Source organism: Melopsittacus undulatus, chromosome 2 (assembly GCF_012275295.1).
Source record: "Melopsittacus undulatus isolate bMelUnd1 chromosome 2, bMelUnd1.mat.Z, whole genome shotgun sequence".
Taxonomy (NCBI): Eukaryota; Metazoa; Chordata; class Aves; order Psittaciformes; family Psittaculidae; genus Melopsittacus; species Melopsittacus undulatus.
In genome coordinates, this window is record NC_047528.1 from 103,539,147 (window position 1) to 103,556,876 (window position 17,730).

The following is a 17,730-nucleotide window of genomic DNA, read 5'->3' on the forward strand; positions in this document are numbered from 1 at the left end:
AATTTATTTGCTTTCAAATGGGAAAACCCAGAAACAGGAAGAAGGACACAGCCCATTTGGACAGTGTTACCTCAGGGATTTAAGAACAGTCTGACCATTTCTGGAGATCAATTGGCAGGAGAATTAGAATCCTAGGAAGCACCCACTGAGACAGGCACTTTACCACAATATGTTGATGACCTGTTAGTTGCTACTGAAACTGAGAAAGAATGTGTTCAATGGACTGTAGAATTGTTAAACTTTCTAGGACTAAATGGATACTAGGTATCTAAATCGAAGGCTCAACTAATTCAAACTTGAGTATCTTATTTAGAATACAAAATAACAGGAGGACAAGAGAATTTGGAGCAGCTCAGAAGGAAGCAATCTGTCAAACATCACAACCATCAACAGTTAAATATCTCGGGACATTTCTGGGAATAACAGGTTGGTGTCAACTCTGGATTCATGATTATGGTGTTCTGGTAAGAGCCTTATATTAGCTGCTAAAAGAAAATCCAACCTTTCTAAAAATGGACAGATCAAGCTGAAGAAGCATTTAAAAGTTTAAAGACAGAACTCAGGAGAGCTCCAGCTCTGGGGCTCCTGGACATAACCAAACACTTTTGGCTATATTCCTATGAGAAACAGGAAATAGCCTTGGGGGTTTTGGCTCAAAATTTGGGACCTTATAAAAGAGCAGTGTCTTATTTTTCAAAACAGCTGGATGAACCAAGTTAAGGCTGGCCTGGCTGCTTGAGAGAAGTGGCAGCAGTTATCTTAACCAAGAGGCCTGAAAATTTACACTGGGACAAAAGATCACATTTTTAGTGCCACACACAGTATCAGCAGTCCTAGGACAAAAAGGTACTCATTGGCTATCACCATTGTGTTTCTTGAAATATCGGGCCATCCTGGTAGAACTGGATGATGCAGAAATTGTGATTACTAATGTTGTGAATCCAGCATCTTTCCTTCAGGAAACTCACATTGAACTGGTTCTTGAGTGCTTGACCACTATAGAGACAGTATAGTCAAGCTGATCAGACCTGAAGGAGGAATCTCTGGAGGATGCAGATTTCTGGTTCACCAATGGCAGCACTTTGTTAACGAGGGTAAATGACAAGCAGGATATATCATAACAACTTCATAGGTAATAGAATCATAGAATCGTAAAATAGTTAGGGTTGGAAAGGACCTTAAGATCATCTAGTTCCAAACCCCCTGCCATGGGCAGGGACACCTCACACTAAACCATATCACCCAAGGCTTCATCCAACCTGGTCTTGAACACTGCCAGGGATGGAGCATTCACCACCTCCCTGGGCAACCCATTCCAGTACCTCACCACCCTAACAGGAAAGAACTTCTTCCTTATGTCCAGTCTAAACCTCTGCTGTTTAAGTTTCAACCCGTTACCCCTTGTCCTATCACTACAGTCGCTAATGAATAGTCCCTCCCCAGCATCCCTGTAAGCCCCCTTCAAATACTGGAAGGCTGCTATGAGGTCTCCATGCAACCTTCTCCAGGCTGAACAGCCCTAACTTTCTCAGCCAGTCTTCATACGGGAGGTGCTCCAGTCCCCTGATCATCCTCGTGGCCCTCCAACTTGTTCTAACAGCTCCATGTCCTTTTTATGTTGAGGACACCAGAACTGCACACAATACTCCAAGTGAGGTCAGCAGAGGGGCAGGATCACTTCCTTCAACCTGCTGGTCACGCTTCTTTTGATGCAGCCCAGGATACAGTTGGCTTTTTGGGCTACGAGTGCACACTGCCAGCTCATGTTCATTTTCTCATGAACCAACACCCCCAAGTCTTCTTCGCAGGGCTGCTCTGGATTTCTTCTTTGCCCAACCTGTAGCTGTGCCTGGGATTGCTCCGACCCAGGTGTAGGACCTTACACTTGGCATGGTTAAACTTCATGAGGCTGGCATCAGCCCACTTCACAAGCATGTCAAGGTCCCTCTGGATGGCATTCCTTCCCTCCACCGTATCAACCGAACCACACAGCTTGGTGTTATCGGCAAACTTGCTGAGGGCGCACTCAATCCCACTGTCCATGTCACCGACAAAGATGTTAAACAAGACCAGTCCCAACACTGATCACTGAGGGACACCACTCGTTACTGGTCTCCAGCCGGACATTGAGCCGTTGACCACAACTCTTTGTGTGCAGCCATCCAGCCAGTTCTTTATCCAGTGAGTGGTCCACCTATCAAACTGATGTCTCTTCAATTTAGAGACAAAGATGTCATGTGGCACAGTGTCGAACGCTTTGCACAAGTCGAGGTAGATGACATCAACTGCTCCACCCCTGTCCATCAGTTCCCTAGCCCCATCGTAGAAGTCCACCAAATTGGTCAGGCAGGATTTCCCCCCAGTGAAGCCATACTGGCTGTCACCAAGCACCTTGTTGTTTTTCATGTGCCCTAGCATGCCTTCCAGGAGAATCTGCTCCAGGATTTTGCCAGGCACAGAAGTGAGACTGACTGGTCTATAATTCCCCAGGTCATGCATTTTTCCCTTTCTTGAAAATGGGGGTTATGTTTCCCTTTTTCCAGTTGTCGTGAACTTCACCTGACTGCCATGATTTTTCAAATATGATGGCCAGTGTCTTTGCAACTTCATTAGCCAGCTCCTTCAGGACCCACGGATAGATTTCATCAGGTCCCATGGACCTGTGTACATTCAGGTTCTTAGAAGCTAAGCTATCACCCCCTAGCACCTCAGCACAAAACACAGAAATAATAGCCCTGACTTGAGCCTTGGAGTTGGCAAAGGACACATGGATAAACACACAGACTGATTCCAAATATGCCTTTGGTGTAGTTCATGCACATGGAGCAATTTGGAATGAATGAGGACTTTCAAATACCCAGGGAAGACAAACATGCAACAGAAATTCTACGATTGTTAGAAGCTGTACAATTACCTAATGAAGTGGCTATCATACATTAGAAAGGACATCAATAAAGTAACTCTGATCAAGAGAGATTGGAAGTAATTTGACTGATTGTGAGGCTAAATAGGCAGCAGAAACAGAAAGAGTTGTGGTTAATTTCTGACTGTAAACTGGTAATAGAGCAAAATAAACCTAGGTACTCTAAAGAAGATATGAAACTAATTAAAGACTTAGAAGGACATGAAAATGAAAAGTATTGGATAAAAATACCTGATGGGCAAGTAGTGATCCCCTATAATCAATTATGGAAGTTCATACAAGAAGAACATAACAAAAATCACTGGGGAAGTAATGCCTTGTATAAATATTTAAACAAACAAATTGTAGAAAGAAATTTCTGTATCATAGTACAATTAGTGACGAAACAATGCCAATTGTGTCTGGAATATAATCTTAGGACTGAAAATAGGCATCAGGTAGGTACAATTGGAAAAAGTAATTTTCAGGAACAACAGTGCCAAGTAGATATTCCTGAATCACCTAGAAAAGCAGGTTATCGATATTTGTTATATTGACAGATACTTTCTCAGGGTGGCCAGAAGTGTTCTCTTGCAGGGCAAATAATGCAAAACAAATTATTAAGATGCTATTAAATGAAATAATATCTCATTTTGGAGTACCAGCAACTGTTTCCTCTGACTGCAGTACACATTTCAGTGCAAATTATTACAAGAAATCATCAAGAAATTGGAAATAGATTGGCAATTACATGTTCCATATAGGCTTCGGGCCAGTGAGCTAGTGGAAAAAATGAATCACTTAATTAAACAACAACTTGGAAAGATTTGTCAAGAGACTAAGTTATATTGGTATCAAGCATTATCATTGGCCTTATTGAGAATCAGAAGAAAACCTCGGTCAAAGGAAGTAATTAGTACATTTGAGATTCTATATGGAAGGCCATATCAATCTCAGTTTAAAGGAGAAGGCCTTCAGGAAGTAGGAGAAATATACCTTCAATGGTTCTTGGTAAACTTGGGAAAACAGAAGATATAAATGGCGGAGTGTTAGGGACCAGGGCCAGAGGTTTAGGTTATCCTGTCCATCCTTTTAAATCAGGAGATTGGGTTTTTATTAAGAATTTTGCAGACGATCCCCTAGAAGAGAAGTGGAGCGGACCATACCAGGTATTACTGACTACCTTTACAGCAATGAAGATAAAGGAACAGTCTGCTTGGATACATTGCTCAAGAATCAAGAAGCTGCCAGAACCAGATAAATACTGAACTGAGAAAAAGTATGACATGTTGAGTCTTCAGGACCCACACATATGAGACTACATAGATCATAATTTGGACTTGTATAATAATAGATTTAGAAGCATGGAATCAAAATCTATATCTGAGATGGATACAAAATGTTACCAGTGTCTTAAACAAGAGTGATTGTTGGATCTGTACTCAGCTACCTAAATCAGGAGAGAGACTGGACATTCCTTTAATTGGCCTCCCTATCCCATTTAAGACAAATTGGAATAGATCAGATGTGGAAACAAGTTAAAATATTTCATGAGGTGGCGGAGGACAACACCTCCTGGGGATTTGAGGAAATCTGGGAAAAATTAACATCACAGGTCCCCAGCCTCTCCTGGTTGAGACAGTTTTTTTACTGTATTGGTAATAATAGGAATGGTTTTGATTACATGTATAACGGTCGAATGCTCCTTCTGGTGTTGTTAACAATCCATGATGAACTATAACGAATGGAAGAGAAACAAAATTAAGCATCAAGTAGAAACAGGGAAATACTTCAGGAAACTTTAAATAAGAATGGAATAACTCAGTTGCAAAAGAATTTGCAATAGGACAAGAAAAGGGGGGACTGAAGAATAGGGTGGATGGAAGAATCAGGGGTATGGAAACAGTTTTGTTCTCAGCTTTGGTAATGACAATGAAGTATCCAACTTGAGTGGATCCAAATTCAGCACCTTTTTAGCTCATGCAACTGTTAAACTGGTAACTGTTCCCCCTATTGGTGGTGCCTGCCTGTTCTAATACATGCCTCTGATGAGGGACCCTGGGGCAGAAAGTTGTTCTTGTGCTGGATGCTCATAAATGATCTGAAGACCAGTGAAAATTGATGCGCCATTGGCAAATTATGATTTGGGAGCTCATTATTCCTTTGTGAAAATAATTTTACAGGATACTGATGAAGTTCATAAAAGCACAATTCTAATATGCCTCCTGTTGTGTTTTTAATTCCCTCACTGATAGTAAAAATTCTTACCAACTTTCAGGACAATTTATACTGTACTTTTACCTTGATGGCATATTGATTCTGCTGAACATTCCTTCTGCAAAATAATGAAGAAGCATCTTAAGTCCAGTTCACTGAGGTTGTGTAGTGGATTTTTTACACCTAGGAATTATTCTGCTGGTTCTGTATTCTGATAGCAGGTACAACCTGGGTCAGGTCTTCTGTGGAAAAATCTTCCTGCTCTTTCACTTTCTTCCTTCTTGATTAGACTTTCCTGACACCTAATGGTCTTCTTGTTTGGAAATTTTAATCTCACATTAAGTTACAAAAAAAAAATCCTAATAACCAAAGCTGTTGCTGTATTTACATAGGAAAAATTTGCTCATGGAAAGTGGTCTTGGAAATCTGTTTGCGGCCTGAATAAACATAGGAAGCTCTGCATTTATTGAACTAGCTCTTCACTTCCTTTTTTGTTCAGTAAAAGTAGTTATAAGCTTCCCTCCCTCAACCCCACAAATAAAAAGCTTCAAAAGGAAGAAGCACAATGTAAGCCAAGCTGTAAAACTGAAAAACCCTCTTACACCAAAGTTGGGGGAAGAACAGTTGTGTTAGTGAACTTCATTGGTGTATTAAAGTATATTAAACTCTCATCCTACCTTATGTGGAGATAGGTTTCGTTCTTTGAAAAGCCCTGGGCTGTGGGCACTCACAAGTGGTCCACAGTAGCCTTGCTCAGGCAGCCCCATTGCTTCAGTTCACTTTGAGCTCTTACCTAATGTGAGCAGCAGCTGGGACTACCTGTATATAATTTTTCAACATTGTGAGCAGGGCCTGAGTCTCTGAAAAGGAAATAAAGACTTCAGGATTCATTCCTGGAATAATGGCAAATTCAGGCATATTTCTTTGCAATGCAAGGTCAACTACCTGTATTTTTCAAACAAATAATTACTGCTTTCCCCTACACTCTGGAGGCTAACAGGCTCCCAGTCATATGAATGAGGTAATCTTTCAGCAACTTAACACTAAATTTGAGAACAGCTGAAATAAGGAAACCACTTAGAGGAAAATAACCTCTCTGTGATGGCCCTTTCTCAGAAATATAAGATTTGATGTTCATCACCAGCAAGTGTGTAGGGAAACAGCTGAATGGGAGAATCTGTCCGCTCCTGTAAGTACTTAATGGGACACTTATTTCCCTTTGTTAAAGAAAGGCTGGTGACATCTGTATTCAGTTGAAGCTAAAGGCTGGTGGAGACAAGGAAAGACTGTGCTGTAAAGCAAGAGGATAAGACTAATGTTCCTTTCAGGTCAAAACCATCCTCTCTTTCTCACCTGAAAATCCGCAGGCCTCAGCAGAAAACAAATGTTTGAAGTACTGAAAGACTAATTATAATCAAGTTAAAGGAATAGGGACTGTGGGTCTGCCTAGGAGGTGGGAATGATCCCATAAAGGAGTGTCTGATTGTTCATAGGAGCATATAATGTTAAGGATTTATCTACTGCTACTGAAGTGTATGTTTTTGAAATGGGAATCTTAAAAACAAACTGCATCTTGTTTTTGGACAGTGTAACTTTTTATGACTGAAGATGATAAGAGGTAACAGTGTTTTTTACTTTTTTTTTTAGATTTGGGGATAATAAATATTGTCTGTATAATCCAAGAGGAAATTTAATTCCCGTTTTATTTTCACAGCAGGTTTTCAGGTGTGTTATGGTCAACAGGAAAATTCTTTCAAAACACCCCCAGATGAGCTGAAACTCATGATAGCAGATACAGATTCAGTAGGAGCCTGGTGGAGCTTAAACACCTAAAACTAAAAATCAGGCAAGTTGTGAAACAAGAAGCAGTTCAAAAAACAAGAAATGAGCTGGTTTTAGTGCTGCTCTAAACTACTAGGAGAATATATTTGTTGTCACAGAGCAGACAGGTTTTCATAAAGCCAGAGAATCTGAAGTAATAGTGTGTGGTTTTTAGTCCAGTTCACAATTTTGTTACCACAGCTATTTCTCATTGAAGTTTACCTCTGCTAACACTGAAACATATTAGTCCTTTCAAGTATGTCTTTGTGTGCTAATATGACTTACAGGGATTTACATATTCCAATTCTATAGTCTGTACCCAGATGAAACTGATACCAGGGTTATTTACAATCTGTTCAGGTCATGTTTTTGCCTTTGGTAAAACTCTGCATAAACTGGATTTAGGTTGTGTGATGTTTCATTGCAAGCACAATTTCATGATAATTTTTATCACTTGTGCTTCCTGTTCTGCTAACAGTTTGCATTACAGAGATTTAAATGACAACTGCCCTGGCAAGGTGGAAAGTCATCTAGTTGGTTCTGAGGTTGAATACTGTTCAGTTACTTAAAACTGGTGTTCACTCTTTCTAGATGCCAATAATGTAAATAGCCATGACCATTTTTAAGCTGTGAGTTTGTGTGAGTATATTTTATTATAACAAGGGAGGAATTTTTCATGTGATATTGATTTATTTTTTTTTCCCTTGTGGGTGCAGCACACATTGAAGTATAGGAAGACTGATATAAATTGCCAATCTATAGTAGATGGGGTCTGAATCTTTCAGAAAAGAAACTTGAGTACTAGCATGAATTGCTTATACAAGGGGCTTAATGTAGGCTTAATACAGGCTTACTACTAAGAAACAGCTAAAAAGTAAAAGTGTGTTTTTTTTTAAATGCAGATTAATACAGGTATAAGAAACAAAAAGCAACTGGAGAAGGGGTAGGGAGGGTTTGGAGGCTTCCAACGTCTCATTGAAAGAACTAGTAAGAAAGAACTAGTGTAGGTTGGATTGGAGAAGCAGCAGGGAAGAGGGGACATAAAAGCTGTATATGGATGACGATAATGTCTACAGAGAAAATACCTGTGATCCCTCCCACATATAAGCCTATATATGTCCCAAATATAAACTGACTCCTGTCAGGTTATTTTGTGGGAAAGGCTTGCTGGGATGTGTTTTGTCTTGCAGAAATGCTTTTAGGCATCCTTTTTTCTTGAACTTCTTGAAATATTTAAGGTACATTCTAGACAAGATATATGGCAAGATTAAACTACTTCTCTAATCACGTGTAAGACTCACTCTTTTCCTAAACAATGGAAATGCACTTTGGTTGAATTGTTTTCTTAGAAGACAGTTTAGGCTGCAGAATCCATTTCATGGACTCTCCAGCAATCATGCTGAATCCTCAGAACTCATTTCCAAAAGGGCATAGTCCCTATATAAGAGAGGAAAGCATCTCACTTTTGAACCAAGCATGGAAATTTTATATAACTTATAAAGTTGAACAATGTCTTGTTTTGAAATAATCTTACTTCCCCTCTGTGTTTAAAAAACCGTAGCAATCTAGCTGAGCTTTGTGGAATATCATATTAATGGTGAAGTTTTGATATTGGCTTAAATTTGGTAAAAGCAAATCTAAGATAGCTCCAGAGCTCTCTGTATAAGAATATAATAGTGATAAAAACAGAAGGAAAACTTTTTTTTTTGTAGTTAATAAAAAATCATAATCTTGTTTATCTTTTTTTATTATTAAGAGAAGTCTGTCAAGCTCTGAAGTTATGTCATAGGCAAATTAGCAGAATTTGGGTTGTGTAGGGACTGGTTAACAACCTTTGGCTTTGCCCTTTTGTTTGGAATTTGTTATCTTCTATTGAGTTTTCTATTGTCCTACAACCACTATGGCTCCTTGCAGGTATTTAGATAGCAGAAAATTGTGGATGAGTGGGGGGTTTTCCAAATCCTGGAGGAGAGGAGAAATAGTTTTATTTCTAGTTTTGTCTGTCTTTCTGTATGAAAACAGAAAGCTCCTTAGACGCTAATTGCAAAAAGTTATAATTAGACTGTGTCTATACTTCTCTAAGATTAGTGTTTAGAAGAATTGGCTTCTGTGATCTCAAATACAACGCAAAATAGTGAGACAGGCAGAGGGATTTGTGGGATCGAGATAGGTTTGAATTTGGAAATGAGAAAGATTATTCTCATTGTGGTTAAGAGACATTTGGAAAGCTCCTTGTCATCTATTCATAACACTGTGGTCTTACATTTATTCTGGGGAAAATAACTGTTCAAAATCATACTGAAATTTGAAAAACTTGAACATTATACAGAGTAAAAATATTTTTTTATGTATAAACTGTGTAAGATTAGAGAATTAAATAGTTGGGAACATGTTACTTCAAGGATTAAAGGTGAAATACTCAGGTTTGTTTTGTTTTTCCATGTTAATGAATTCACAGATTTATTTTAAATATAAAGAGTAGATAAATAGTACATTATACAGCAATGGAATTACTGAATTCTCTATTATTTATCGAGAACTTGAAATGGGACTTTGGATTTCTTGGATGTCTTATTTCTTATTTCTTATATAAGTATGGTATGATAGCAGTGAAGTGCCTGTTTTTACTGAATACCGAGATACGTTGTTTGATTGTTTCCTATAAGAAACACTTACTGATAGGACATTGAGGCTATTTTCCCCCTTATCTATGGATTTTTGGTACATTGAGGGGGTAACTGCTGTGCTTGTGAAAGCTGTGAAAGGCTGTGAAATCTGTATGGGGTTGGGAACATATAGCTAATCTCTCTTTCCCGGAGAAGAGTATAGTGAGAGAGGTATGTCAGGAATAATTTCCACAGGGGTACCTGGTGTGACCTGCTGGGATGAAGGCTGGTCTTGCTGGCTGCTTATAGCTATGATGCAGCCACTGTGCACTGTACTGCCCAGTCAGCTTTTAACCTGCTTCTGCTCACACATGTGTAGGTGGATGTGCATTCACCTCAGCCAAGTTGCTCTTATTGCCTGTGGGGAGAGCTGAGTCTCCCAGAGGTGCACAGCCATGACTCCTCTGTGCACAGCTGCTGAGATCGTGTTGTGGTTGAAGTTAAGCCCAGCTGGTAACTCAGAACCACCCAGCCGCTCTCTCTCTCTCCATTTCCCCCACCCTCACTTGCAGAAGGGTGGGAAGAAGAATCAAAAGAGCGGAATTCCCATGTGTTGAGATAAGAACAGTCCAGTAACTAAGGTATAACACAAATCCACTACTGCTACCACCAGTGCTGTGTGGTTCTGTTGATACGCTTGAGGGAAGGAATGCCATTCAGAGGGACCTTGACACACTTGTGAGGTGGTGTCATGGGTTCAGCCATGGCAGTCATTTTTCTCCTTCTTGTAGCTGGTGCAGTGCTGTGTTCTGACTTCTGGGCTGGGAGCAGTTGCTTGATAGCGAGCATGTTTTGAGGGTGTTTTTGTTCAAGGTTTTTTTGAGCACGTGCTCTGCCGGGGAGGAGGGGAGGCCGGGAAGAAGGAGAGACAGGACACCTGACCCAGGCTAGCCAATGAGGTATTCCATACCATAGCACGTGATGCCCAGGATGCAACTGGGAGAGGGAGCTGGAAGGGTGGAGCTCTGGAGGAAAATGGAGGAGGGAGCACGCGGTGCTCAGCCGGGCAGGGTGGAGTGAGTTATGGGTCGGTGGCTGGTGGGGTGTTGTATTCTTTTCACTTGTTGTTTGCTGTATCATTATTATTTCTAGTAGTAGTGGCAGTAGTGATTTATGTTATACCCTAGCAATTAAACCGTTCTTATCTCAATCTGTGGGGGCTACATTCTTTGGATTCTCCTTCCTAACTCTCCGGGAGTTGGGGGACTTGGTTTAAACCACAACACTGCCTGAGGAAGGGGTTACTGGGTTCTCCTCCCTGGGTCTGGAGTGGCCAGGTGGGGCCTGCCGTTCACTAGTGCAGAGCACATGGCTGTGTGTGCAGTGCTCACCTCCTTTCAGAAAGGTGAAATGGATCTTGCCCAGCTCTGCTGGAGCTGCATGCAGTGCCACTGAGCAGTGAGGCTGTTGACCTCCCACATATGGAGGTGACTGATATGGATAGCTCAGGGAATGGGAGGGGAGCAACCCACTGCCTCCAGAGAAACCAAGAGCAGGCAGGGGACATACAGACACATGAGCCTGCCAGGGTTCCTCTAGGAGCTCCTTCACCAAGGACTGTGCCTCTGCAGGATACTTCCATGTTAAATTTGCTTTCTTCTGTCAGTGCCCTGACATGGTAGAACCATGGGTTGTGGGTGTCAGTACATAATGTTGCTGCTGGTTCTGTCATGGCTGCTCTTCTGTCGCTGCCATGATTACCATGAACATGTGCGATGTGCTCTGCAAGCACTTTGATGTTTAAGAGGAGCTGGCTGAAGTGACAGCATGGCAGGGGCAGGGCTTTTCTGTTCAAAAGCCAGCCCTGAGCCCCAGCAGATCCAGCCACCTCAAAGCTATCTCCATGGAGCCTAATTTACTGTTTCCCTCACCAAAGGTGTAACAAAGACTTCCAGATGCAGATGGTTACAATAGAAAACCCTCCCCTGGGAACATCTAGCTAATTGCTCTTTCCCCGGAGAAGGGAGGGAGCAAAAGAAGGAAGGAGGAAGAATTAAATACTCATGCAACAAAAGGGAGTTAAACACCTGTCCCCTAACCTCCTCCAAATCCCAGAATTAGGTGAGTAGATATTACGAGGCAGGTTTGGTTTCTAGCAGCTTGATCTTTGCTTTTGTATGCACCTGGCTTTGTGAGCATTGATGTCCTGTTGGTAATTATAATTCTGCTGACACCTGTATTCATGATGACACCCCTGTATCGCATTTTCATCCCAGTGTGAAATGTCCCTTTTTGCTTTTGTTTTGTTTAGTACTATGAATTTAGCCCAGAATTGGGGGGAAAAAAAGACACTTCTCACAATGAACAATGGGCCATTGATAACCTTGCAGCTTAGTTACTGATCCTGTCTCAGTACTTCCATCTCTCTCCTTCCTCCCACCTCTCTCTTTAACCAGAGAAGGTTTTCTTTCAACAAGCTGATGACAGAATAATTTCTCTAGGTTGATTGTTCGCCCCACATGGCCCTCTGGACATAATCATGCAAGTAGAGAGAAGCAGATCAAAAGGCTGCAAGAAAAAGAGGCATAGGATTGAAAAATCCATCATAAAAACTCTGCTCATGTTTCAGTCTAATGATGAACAGGCTTGTAAAGTATTCTGAGACCTTTCAAATTTTCCCATCTAAAATCCAGACCTATTTTAAAAAGAATTTTCATAATGAATGTGTCTTTTCCCCCCATCCATAGGCTCAGAGTATTTTCTGAAAAAGTCCTGCAGTGCAGAGGAGTCAAACATTTGATCACATGCAGCAGCACAAGATAGATGGAGTACAGCTGACTCAACAGCTACAGGGGATTTGGGTAAGTGCCCACCATGTCAGGCAATAGAACTTACTAAAATATTGGTAAATATCAAATTATTTGTGACCTTTTAAAGAAAGTTCTTACTTTATCACTTAGACAAATTTAATCTCACTTGGAATTCTTAGTAGGAATAGGTTGTCAGGGAAGACGAATACAAGGAATGGCTAATGAAAACATTCATTAACAAATTAGCATCCAGCTGTGAAGAACTGTGTTTTTGTTTTTAGGGTTTTTTTTGGTTGTTTTTTTTTTGTGTTTTTTTTTTTTTTTTTTTTTTTTTGTGTGGAACTTTGATTTTTCCTGCCAGTATGCAGGCCAGATTCACACTATTAACGTGAGAGGAAGAAGGTTACAAACCCCTTGCAGAGCTGAGGCTATCAATATATGTCAAGCCCACTCATGTTGCTTTCAGAATGGAAACAATCACTTGCTTGAAGGAAACAATGTTATCCAACTTGTGGTGTCAGTCAGCCTATTCCCACAGTCACTGCATTGATGGAGGAAAATTTTGGTAAGTGAGACTTCTTATCTGGCTCCACTGCATTTGAATTACATGGGTTTGCTGATTGGAAATTACATTGTCTCCTGTCACAAAGGTGTCACAAAGGACATAATGATTGCACCACCTTAGTTTATTTTTAAAGTAGTAATAATGATTACATTCTTGAATGAAAATAGTGGGGATTTGAAATCAAGTCTTCAGTTAAACTGATGAACTTATACAGTCCAAATTGTCATAGTTGATATAATTACTTTATGCACTGCAAGGGAAAATTCTATCATGGTTTAAGAGAAACAGAAGATATGAGTGTTGGCCATTCTTGCAAGATCTTGATCAAAGAAAGTTTTTACCAATGTTTTCTTCCAGCTAGGTCTTGGCAGTACCTCTCAATTGAAAAGGACTTCAAACCTTCCTATTAAGTCTAAAATGGCTATTAGAGGAACTTGAAACATGGCAAAAGAAATAGACATAAATGAATCTTTCTATTTCACAATTGAAGTAATTTTTCTTTTCTTTTTTTTTTTTAATTTTAAAAAGATCTGGTAACAGTGTAAGTGCTCTCTGATTTCACAACATCTATGAAATCCGTGATATTATATACTTTCTTAGATCAAGATATTAGCAGCATTATTTACTGCATATTTGTTTAACTTTTAAGGATTAGATAAGGTTGTACTGTACTGCAGCAGGATTCTACAAATTTGCTGCTTGATTTCTGTTCCTAAAAGTAAGGAAATTGAAGTAATCATGATGGCATAAACCATTGCTGTTTTTTGTCAGGAAAGTCTGATTTTACTGGTAACTTTCAAGGTGCAGTATAATCTACTTGCTAGTGACATCAAGCATTATTTACTGAAGATTTATATTTATATTGCTCTCTTCAAAAGCATAAAAAGAGTAATTAAGTAGAGTGATACTCATTTAGATCTTTATCTGCCCATGTGACTGCTGGGCTCTGGGGGCCAGGCATATAGGATTAAGAGCATCTCATCACTAGATCAGTGTGTTTGAATCCAGACCATGGTTAGAGTCAACTGAAGGCCATTAGCATATGATGAATCCTCAGTGGCCTATATCAAATGATTTGATAGTCTCTGCATATTTGCTCGCCTATAGAACCCCCATAATGATCAATAGTCTGATAAGAACATCTGTAGACTGAATGTGCAAGTCTGGAGAATGTGTTTCAGTGCAGGAACAACCTCTTTTTTTTGAGGATTTAGGGACACTCTCTCTGCATTTCCTACCCAAGACACTTACATGACTATTGCTTTTGTGTTTCAGTCCAAGATGAACCTGGGCTTGTGTTAGTCTCTCAGCAATTTTGAAATCGCACTGTCTCCACTGAAAATTAAAAAGAAATGCAATGTAATATAACTGCATTAGAGAAAAATTGGCCCATTTTGTCTCAGTATTAATTAGATTAATTAAACAATTTCTTAAAAACACTCTAGTGGTGTTCGTTACAGATATGTAATTCTATATGTATTAGCCAGTTTGTAGGAGGGTGCAGCATGGCTGGTGGTTACCTGGTGATCCTTTCTTTGTAATTGGATGTTTAAACTCTTTACTATAGATATTTTTTAAGTGAAAAGTGGAAAATCCAATATAATTTATGCTTTAGTTTTTATGATGTCAGATATGCAGTGACTTTAATAGGAAAATCTGTGTTTTCAGTAGGTTTATATTCTTGGCATTTCATCTTGAATCCAGCTAAGTTGCACTAAAGATTCTAATTTCTATCACACAAGATTAAAGAAATGTGAAGCTAAGTGCAAAAAGTCAAATTATGTGGATTCTAATGGTTAAAAGGAGGTCATTTTTGTCAAGAACCTCCAAATCTGGGCTAGAATGATCTTTTCGGATCACTACAATAACCTTAAAATCTTATACTGAATTTCCTTTATTTTTAATTAGGTCTCTTGATGTCAAAGTTTTCTAATGTAGTCTGAAGAGTGTGAATGAAACAAGACTTTTTCCAAAATTCTTCAATTATGGTCCAAAGTTTTGACCATAAAGCACTTCTTTCAAACATGCTTTCCTTTCAAGTCTGCTCTCACTGACATTCTCCATATCTGTATGAATGTCCTGTGGGAAACAGCGGTTAGCACATGCAGGTTAGAAAAACACAATAGAAATCTGTCTTTCCTTTGAGGCTTAGGAGATGTGATTTTTGTGCATTTTTATGTCAGGAATATTAAATTTATTTGTGCTTTCACATTTTATTGAAGTATCTGGGAACTGTGGAGTCAGAAACATGATTTTGAACAAAAACTAAATTTTTAGCACATCTGTCAAATACATATTTAGGTACATTAGTTGTATGATAAGATGGGCAAGATTTGGAAAATGCTGTCATTTCCTTGGTTAAAATAAATGTCTGGAAAAGTTTCAGTAATATTTTCTGTGACATGCAGGAAGAAAGATCTAAATATCCTACTGAAGTCATCTTTGTTGGACAGCAAAGCAAGTATTCTGTCAATTTAAAGTAAAATCTAATTGTTCTATTACTAAGCATAACTAAAGTAAAATTACTATGGACCAGGATGGGTGGAAGGGGCACATCTGAAGAATATTAGTATTTCACTAGTGGATATAGGCAAAGTTAGAATAACTCTGATATTTAGCACAGAATAACAGGTAAACAGTTTACTCCATGACTTCAACAGTCCTAAGGGAGTAAGTTTAAATAGATCTTGTAAGTCAAGATCTCTGGCTCCTTCAACAACTAGTTCGGTAGTTTTATGCTTTCATAACTGTATTTCCCTAACAGTTTGTCTCCTTAGAAGGTTTTTATGCTATTTTATGTAAATCTCTTGGAAATACTTAATATAGTCATATTCTTCATTTGATCACTGTTTCTCTTCTTACCTTGTAAATATTTAGTTAACTTAGTTTCTTTTCAGAACAGATTTCTTTTAATCTCAGTGCAGCCAAGGATTTGTTGTAATGATGCAGACAGGCATACACAAGTATACCGTTTAAAAGCTTATTAGGAATGTTTTTGGAAGGGTTTTTTTTTGTGTTTTGGGTTGTGTTTTGTTTGTTTGTGTTTTTTTTGGGGGGGGGGTGGGGGTTGGGGTTTTACTTCATGGGGGTTTGTTTTGTTTTGTTTTTTTTTCATCAGTATGGTATACCAGTTAAATTTTCTAGTCTCTGGGCTCGCAAAAAAACAGCCTCAGTTGGAGGTTTTGCATGGCTGTAAGGCTTCTATTAATCATCCAACATACATATTTAATTCTCACTACCCGTAATAAGATTCACAAAACAAGACTGGGAACCAGATCAAGGTTTTCAAGCATTTTGGTGTTTAGCAGGGTTTAGAATGGTTATTTCATTTAAATTCATAAGCGAGCTATGGATTGTTTCCATATAAATAATTTATGGACTTGAATTTCAGTTGCTGTGTCCCATGTTGGTGAAAATTGTATTTATTTCACTAGTGATACAAGTGATTTTGGTGTGGCTTCCTGTTTGGAAACTGAACCAGAATTTTTTAAATTTTAGAACCAAAGCAAAACCATTGTGTATTGCTTTTAAAAAACTGGGCAAAAGCTTGTTCCCCAGTCTCTCATTTTCTTTGGACAGTGTAGGCACCTGCTTGATTCACAGAACATCTTTGCATTTGAGACTTTAGCTATGATTTAATCTTCATCATGTAAAGCTCCTGTTTGATTCTGATGGAAGTTTGATTAAGGAGGGGCTCCAAGCTTTGACCCAAAATTTAATTACAAACCTGATACAATATGGAGCTAGTCCAAGACTCTTATTTTTAAATCTCAGCAATGGAGAGAAATATGTGACTAGTGAATAAACACCAGTCACTCTAATAATTGACCAAATAATTGACGCTGAAAATGATTTTTATGCCTGACTATGTGTCTGTCTTGCATAGTCTGCAACTGCAAATCTTCATGTTCTGAATAGCTGTTAGAGATAAGTATTAGCTTACCTATATAAACCAAAACTATTTTTGGTGGGGAGAAAAGAAAAAGCAACTGCTTTTCTAGGGTGAACTGTTCTTGGTTTTATTATTTCCTTACAACAAATATAATAATTTAACATTTATATGTCTGTTTCGTGTACCCTCAAATGCTGTAATTTTGGGAACATGCAGTCTGTTCATACATTTCCTCTGTCATCAGCTTTAGTCCTCTGCTTAGGAAATTGCTGACCTTCAAGATACATACGTGTGCCTCTGTGTCATGTATATGTCATGTATATACATGTGTGTGCTTGTCTGCATGTATGTATTTTTTCAGCTTTGCAGGTTTTGCTTTCTGAAATCAGAAATGTGTAAGAAGAAAAAAGTTATGTTTCAAAGTCTTAGCACCAAAGATAATCCACAACCAGAGGGAAACTTTGTAATTGGAAAGTGTCTTAGAGTTCTTCTTATCCCAGGTGCCCTTTTTTTCTGTAACTATCCTTTTGAAAAGAGCCAATTATCACCATTTGGTAAGCTTGTCTTCAAGACAGATGCTGTAAAGTTCCAAGTCCTATTTTATCTGTTTCAGAAGAGCAAAGGCGATGAAGTGGAAAGCAATAGTGAAAATATTATCTGACTATTTTGCATGTACAAGTTGAAAAAAAAAGTTCCACAGAAGAACTTGAGGTAGAGAGATGTAGCCTTCTGGTTTTGTTCACCAAGTTATTTAAAGTGATAGCAAATGATCTCATATGCATCTAGAAACAAGAGGTTCTAGAAGACCTGACAGCAGTACATTTAATGTACTTCACACCTATCCACAGCTTGAATGCAGGTACCAAAGCAAGTGTGGCAGTAAGACGAATGTAAACCAACAACACAAGAAACTATTC

The 17,730-nt window shown here is 39.0% G+C and overlaps 1 protein-coding gene across 6 annotated transcripts in view; it reads left to right on the forward strand.

The window, feature by feature from the left end:
* Positions 1-17,730, forward strand: part of ZPLD1 (zona pellucida like domain containing 1) — a 110,260-nt gene that overhangs the window by 54,222 nt on the left and 38,308 nt on the right. For 4 of the 6 annotated variants that reach the window (XR_004080935.2, XM_031051407.2, XM_031051408.2 and 1 more), the window contains exons 2-3: positions 12,294-12,407; positions 12,823-12,921. The gene's annotated coding sequence lies outside the window, so the exon portion shown is untranslated. Of the gene's footprint in view, positions 1-12,293; positions 12,408-12,802; positions 12,922-17,730 lie in introns of all 6 variants that reach the window. The other 2 variants (XM_031051410.2, XM_005151574.3) reach the window with 2 other exon arrangements.